Source organism: Ostrinia furnacalis, unplaced genomic scaffold (genome assembly GCF_004193835.3).
Source record: "Ostrinia furnacalis isolate ACB-3 unplaced genomic scaffold, ASM419383v2 OfSCF2568, whole genome shotgun sequence".
NCBI classification, from domain to species: Eukaryota; Metazoa; Arthropoda; class Insecta; order Lepidoptera; family Crambidae; genus Ostrinia; species Ostrinia furnacalis.
This window is the reverse complement of record NW_021132807.1, coordinates 454,472-462,408: the sequence shown is the minus strand read 5'-3', so window position 1 is coordinate 462,408 and position 7,937 is coordinate 454,472.

The window sequence follows — 7,937 nt, the reverse complement described above, 5'->3', positions numbered from 1 at the left end:
AGAATAATTGTTTAAATCCTAAGTAGGCATGAACTAGTTAAAAACACATATCAATTAGTTATCAAGCTCAGTGCCGAATTAATTAGCGTTGCAAAATTCATCTCACACGTAATCATCAATTAACGCAAATATCTGTAATAAACACTGCGTGTTTTATAAAAGGCAATAAGGATTAATAGACTGTAAAGGAGGAATGTACAAGAGACCCGCTGAATTAGTGGGCAACATTATGATATGATCCATGGACGCTTTGCAGAAATGCAGTTTACAACCCAGTTGAAAACCTCAAAGAGTTTCGTGTTAAAGACAAGACTATCGTTAACTGTGCAACTACGAATACTGAAGTTCTTTGGTCACGTCTCTAGAAATGAGAACTCGATGAAGAGACTGGTAGTTCATGGCTAGGTTGAAGGCAAGAGAGCACGCGGTTGATCGCCAACCCCTTGGATAGACGCCATCACAAAGGCCACTGAATCCACCATGGTCCAGTTTACTCGCACGCCTCTAACCGTCAGAAATGGAAGCACATCGCCAGGAGAGCTACCCTCGGAGATGAAAATATTACCCCACCATGTACCTCGTCAGCGCAACCACGACCACTCTGACAAGAGTGCCCGACTAAGGCCCAGAACAGACGGTGAAACGCAACTGCAACGAAACTGCAACTTTCTGATGATTCTGATGAATGAAATTGAAACTGAAAGTTTCAAACTGGTCGCGTCATGTGTGGTCTCTCAACGGACGCTATGGCAGAAACTTAGATGCAACTACAAAAGTAACTAGCAGTAGCAGTTTCATTGCAGTTGCGTTTCACCACGGTAATACTATCATACAGTATTGTAACTTCATATAAACGGACAAAACGCGAGCTTTCCTTCGAAATTCAAATCTCGGTATGCGCTCGACATGCAAAAGCCGGGGGTGTCGCGAATGTGCCACAGTAATAAACGGACGATGTGTTGGTTTTTAAACAGTAAGTGTTTTTTTATAAAAAAAATAATTACTAGTACCTATCTATACTGGGTGTTAGGTAAATGGGTTTATAAGCCGACACTAGCCCATGTTAACATTTATGCATGTAAATGGTATGGTGAAATCAGTGATATAATTATTTTTTAATTTTCATACAAAATAAAATTTTTAAAATCAGATTTGTATGAAAATTAAAATTATTAAAATGATGATATCAATTTTCTAACACTCTGTATAATAATCAAGTTTTTACGCCTCACTCGAGGCGCATACATTTTACAGTCGCTTTATAAGATTTGTTACTAAATCTTAACACATTTTTTTTTTAATTAAATCAATTAATAACAAGGCAACATGCATTTTTATCCTATTGCATTCACAAAGTGTTTTGTTTGTCAAAATAAAATAAAAAAATTACAATCACAAAATACATTAACAAAACTAGATAGAAATTCTAAGTAGGCAGATGTAATGAAAACAGGGTCTGCAGGGCAGCCCTATCGCATGTTGTAATACGGTGACGTACCGCGCGGCTGTTGACATTTATTTCAAAAATATGGCCGAGTTGGAATACTGTATAGATAGTATTACCGTGGTTTCACCGTCTGTTCTGGGCCTAAGAAGAAGAAGTTTACAATCCGATCGAGTTAACTGCACACCTCCCAGAGTTCGCCCCGTCCGTACCAGAGCGTCGATGTGACGTCACAGCTGCCAGGTGCGCAGTTTACTCGATCAGATTGTACAGAAAAAGCACACCTAGGGTAGAAAATGGCCACTCCACAGTAAAAGGGAGGAATTCGTCTTGCATTTTACGTATCACGAATTTTTGTTTTGGTTTTGTATGATAAGTGGCGAGAGAACGAGGTATTTACCTAAACTTTTACTCGATATTAAAACCTTAACCTTATTTCTTACGCCCTTAACCAAAACGTACATTACCGACGTTAAGCATAATGTGTCGTGTCTTACCTGAAACAAGAAATAAATATCATTTAATATTTCCAAAGCATTCGATCATACATCTCAAATTGAATAGAAAGACAATTAAGTTTATGTCTTATGAAGGTGATTTGCGGAGGTATAAACAAATTAAATGTAGTACAGTCAGCATCAAGTAGTTCGTGACACTCAAAGTGAACAAAAGAACCTATTCCAATTGTAACAAAGGCGCTGACTGTACAAAAAATACAACCAAAATAAATCTGTTGCATCAAACTGCATAATGCAAACGACAAATAAAACCCCATCTAAATTCCAAGTGGTCGTAAATAAGCAAGATGACATTCGTAAAGTATTGCTCAAAAATTCCTTAACACGAGTATAGCGCTTGTGTAACACCGCGAGTGAGGTGGCGATTATGAGTTTTATTCCTTTTAAGATTTTATTTACATTGGAACGAAAACCACTAAACCACCTACAATAAAAGTACCTGTTGTAAATAAATGTACGTAATAGTTGTTGATATTTAAGACTCGTTTTTCCTGCACTTAGATTCAGCGATTCAGCTTTATAGAAAGGTGTTCTGATTTCGACGATCAGGGCAATCACGTTCAGGGAATCAAGATCAGGGAAGTAGATATTATATCAAAAAAAATCTAAAAACAAAAACATACCTACCTATATCTACCTAAATGTAAATGGATGACGGAACATTACTTAGGTACTCGTACTGTGTGTATTTTACCCTGATTTTAAGGCAATCTGCTGAACAATTTCATTCACACTGTTAATTCGATCTTTTCGGCAACGAACAAGGGTGATTTAAAGTCATCGTGTTGTTTACATTTTATGTATATCCATTTTTTTTCTTTATTTATTTAGGGATTATGTATATCCTACTAAACCGAAATAACTAAAATATGATATTCGTAGTAAAATGTCGATAGCTTGAGAAAGTCGAAACGAAAACGTAGTCGCCTTAAGCAAACTTGGCGGTGCACGGTAGCAGACGACGCGAAGAAAATCGGCAAGACTTGAAACGAGATCAAACGCGAAGCTCAAGACCGAACGCGATGGAGGACTGTTGTGGATGCCCTCTGCCCCATTTAGGAGACAAAGGACCCTAAGAGTAGGCGCAGACCATTGATTTTTTATCGGCCGATAGTTTAGTCGGGCAGTTGGGAATTGTATGGAAGTACATAAGTGTAGACATACAAATTAAAATCGGGCCCAACTATCGGCCAACTAAAAATCGGTGGTCTGCGCCTAGTCTAAGTCAAGTTGATAAAGTTGAGGTTTCGATAACATATGACGTTGAACAAATAATGCCAAAATGAATGCCAAAATGAATGAGTCCATCCATAAAAAACCCGCAGCATAATTCATTGAATGCATAATAAGGTTTACGCATAATATAACCGTTAGTCGGCTTCTTACGATCAGTTCCACTCACAAGTCAAGGTCATCGGATCCTGTTATGGAAAGAGATCATCGTTGATTGATAGGTCCCTTTGAAGACTTGATAATGAAGCTTGTTAGGCAGAGAACTGATGATTTTTAATCATTACCTATCAAAGTGTAACTAGGTTAATGATTTTATCAAGTTGGTGGATTAGTTAAAGTATCAAAATAGGCTAAATTTTTACTAAAATATGCAAAAATCAGGCCTCCTCAGCTCCTCTGGCCCAATCTTCAATTTTCCCCTGATAAATTAGGATCACAGCGCCATCTTATTAAGTTAAATTAGAGAGAGTCGTGCTCCTGCTCTTGTGGAGACCAAATGCAGAATGCATGCCTTTGACGATGATAAATGATAACATAAAAACTTTAACACATAACTTCCTTGGCAATTTAGATTCTATCGGATCAGAGTTTTGGGGTTCGTTTGGCAGGTTAAGTCAAGCAGTGTCAGACTTTAGTCTGAGACCAGGGTTATCTCAGTTGTTAAAATCGACACGATAGGACGACTGCAATAGATATAGTAGAAAATCGGAAACATTATTTTCATCGTACTTGTGTCCTACTGGTATCTGAACCCAGAACCTCCAAACTCTCTCTTAGTCCAACCAGGCCTGTTCATCTCCACGAGTTTACATCGAAAACAAAACATGCACAATGGCCCACTTACAGGATACTATTCGACAAGGCCTCACATACGAGCGAACATTGACTCACGCACGCGCATTCTTGTGTATGATGGAAGAAAATAAAGAAAATGGTGTACTAAATACTGTGCAGTATTTAACTGCCTAAATAATAATATAAACACAGAATATACTTTTTTAAGTTGCCTCAAGACACTGAGAGGTAAATAACTTCCTAGTATTATTATTCATGATAATTCATGCTAAATCATGTATTTCCTCCGCCATTTTCCGCAGTTTGGCACCTTACGTCACATCATTTTACCGAAGTCAGCCCTATAGCTTCGGCGCAGAGCCGATCACTGACGTTTGTCAACAAAATGGTGCTTGACTCTTGAGACAGGCTAAATTACACTATATTTTTAATGACATTGAGCATACATTTTTTAAATACCTTCGCGAAGTAAAACTTCTGTACGTAGTACTTATTATTATTCTGTGGTCCAACACTCTAATAAGACTACGGGAGCATTGCAATAAATACCTATCACCTTACGGATTTATCTATATCTAGAGTGCGAGTGCTTGTTTCCCAACTCTAATTAGATCGGCGGCTGCTTTCGTTCTTTTTGTCTAAACATGTTCCGACATTACGAAGTGATTGTGTCTAATAAAACGAGCATTACAATCGATAGTCATGCGTCTTAGCACCGAGAGGAGTTTCATAATCTCATAATGATTCCGTCTCAAATTATTTTAAGTTGCGTTTCATATTTGCCAATCGTTGAGGGTCCAAGTGAGGCGTGCACGAGAGAGTGCTACGGTTTATATAGTTAAAAGGGATATTTTAATAATATACAGGGTGTTAGGTAAATGGGTATATGAGCCGAAACTAGCCTATGTTAACATGGGCATATAAATGGTATGGTGAAGTCAGAAATTTGATATCATCATTTGAATTTTTTAAATTTTCATACAAAATAAATTTTATAAAATCCGATTTGTATGAAAATTAAAATAATTAAAATGAAGATATCCATTTTCTGACTTCACCATACTATTTATATGGCCATGTTAACATGGGCTAGTGTCGGCTCATATACCCATTTACCTAACACCCTGTATAAAATAGGTCTTGATAGATTTTCTTTGCATTAGGCTTAAAAACAACTCTTTCTTCCACTTGCAACTTAGTTGGAACGATAGCATTAGCTAATCATAAAATATTATTATATCATAAATCAAAACACTATAATACCGCTTATAAGGACGTTCGGCAATAATGTTTTAGTAGTATTAGTAAAACATTATAATCGCTTTTATAGGAGCTCTAACCGTAGTATTACATTAGATATGAAATCATTCAATATTTGTTTAAGGGCTTCTTATTATAATCGTATCTTTTGAGTCTAACATACCAGTGCTTCGTGACTTGACAATTACATGTGTCAGGTAGTAACAATTTATCTAACAATGAACCAAGAGTTCTTAAACCCCTTATTTTAATCACAATATTCCCTATTACCCAAGTTAGGGAGGTAGGAGGGTTAGGGTGTTGCCACAATATGTCTTTGGGCTTCTTTTATAAAGATCGCTATCGCCTGTACCCCGAGCCAGCCAAAGTGCCGTGGTCGGTGGTCCGTTTTGCTCCACATACGCACCGCATGGACGTCTCCGGCGACATTGCAAAATTCTTTTTTAAGGTGCAGTTTCGAGATACGCGACCGCAATCGATGTTGAGTAGCAGGTTTAGTGCTCAAAAATATTTTCATAAATATACTTAACACGATATTAAAATCCTAAGAAGTCGAACTTAATGATCCCTAAATAAATCTACTTTCGATTGTGACAGGCATTCGCTTGGCGCATAAGAAAATTGCAAATTGACAGTCCTTATAACTTACGCAGTGGAACATAGGTATAAAGCACAGCAGTATTAATGCGGACTTATTTGATTGGGACTGACTTTTAATGTATCTTCCGAATAAAAACGTTTAAGATAAGAAAGAGAAAATACAATGTAATATCAAGGTCATGTAGAGTCACAGGTGACCGCTGAAACATCTGATAACTATGAAAATATCACGAACAAGACGTTTTTTCATGATTCTGATGTAGACTCAAAGAAAACGCTTGTTGAGGCGGCAAGCTCGATTGCCGCAGTCAATCTTGGAACTGTCCCTTAACTCCAACGCCGTATGAGCTAACGCTTTTCTTACGAAAACGTAATGAAACTGTACACTCGATTATTTTATTCACTAATAATATACGCAAGGTTATGTTCAGTGTTATATTTGCCGAGTTTCTAATATATTCAGTGCGAAAATTAATACGTATGCGTCATAGTTGTTGCTATAGTTAACTCTGATTTGTGTCTATCATACTTTAAGCCATTCCGACGTGTGTAACGAGCGATATTTTGTTAGTTTATTAATGAATCCTGGAAACGTACTCTGCAATTCTATCATAAAATGGTTAAAATGTCTGAAACGGTTTCCTTCGGTAGGAAATAAGAAAATGATAATAATTAATAATAAAAAAAAAATTAATGAATTGTTGTAAAAATGAGTTTGGGCTTTTATACCTGTCTGGAGGTATACTAGACTACACTTGAAAAAATAAAAGCTAAACTATTTCTGTTATTATTGCAAATTAGAAGTTTGTTGATCACAATAGCACTAAAAAATAAAAATAAGCTGATAATACTTAAAAAGCTCAGTGGTATCGAAGCAGTATCGTATCTATCTATACTAACTCTGTCTGTCTGTCTCGCTTTCACGCCTAAATCACTGAAGCGATTTTGATGAAATTTGGCATAGAGATAGTTTCCCGGTTTTTGAAACAGGGACGCGCGCGATAAAGTTTTTCTGTGACAGACAAAATTCCACGCGGGCGTAGCCGCGGGCGGAAAGCTAGTCATTTATATTTAGGAAGTCGAGAGAGACTTGCCACATTTACAAACAGCTATAAGTAGCTACTACCTACATTAAGTACTAAAACAAGCCACTAAATCAAGTTCCGTTACAAAATTAGTTCCTAACATAGCCCGAGACAAATCGAAATGCAATCATGAATCAAACAGATTTTAAACAGATTGAATTCAGTTTAATCAGTAACAAATCTATGGCACAAAAAGCTCTATGACATGCCACAGTAAAAAAAAAGTATGATCACATAAATCGAAGTGAACTTCGATTTATGTGAAAAGTCACGAAGCCTACGAAAAGTCATGTTTAGGCTGAAGCCTAAACATGACTTTTCATAGGGTGAGATGCGGGGTGAAAGCTTCTCTGTTCACAGGTTGGGTTCATTATTATGAGGCTACAAAAAAGTGGGAATGAGGGGTGGGAATGAAAAGTGGAATGATTGAACAGTTCAAATTTTGCGCACCAATTGTTGCCTAATATTATACTATTTCCACTAATCAACTTTATTAGAGCGGCTTGATAATTGTTACAAATTAATATAATTAGGTACTAATTTCACGTAACTCTAGTTACGTTTCAGGTTTGTGTGTAATTGCCTGAAAAAGCTATATTATTATTAGACTCGTGAAAAGAGGTATTGTGATCGTCTCCAGACCTGGAAGTCCCAGTTTCAATTCCTAAGTGAGACACATCACAATGACATGTGTTCGCATTAAGATAAGGAAAATCCTTTCTAATTGTCCAAAAAATTTGTTTTTTTTTTCAACGTAAAATATAAGAACAGTTTTTTCTGAGCAACTGTTTATTTAATCTACCGTCCTGTGTACTTTCCCCGCTTGGCATAATGACTCACCTTACTACGTTTTTCTACGCTGTGACAATACTACTACGAAAAAACACATTCCGCTCTAAGAACAAAAACAACCTTGGTTTGGTATGACAATCGCACAAAAACGCTTGAGCTGAGAACGAGCGTTTGCGAAATTACTATTAAGCGTTGTATTCTGTGGTATCT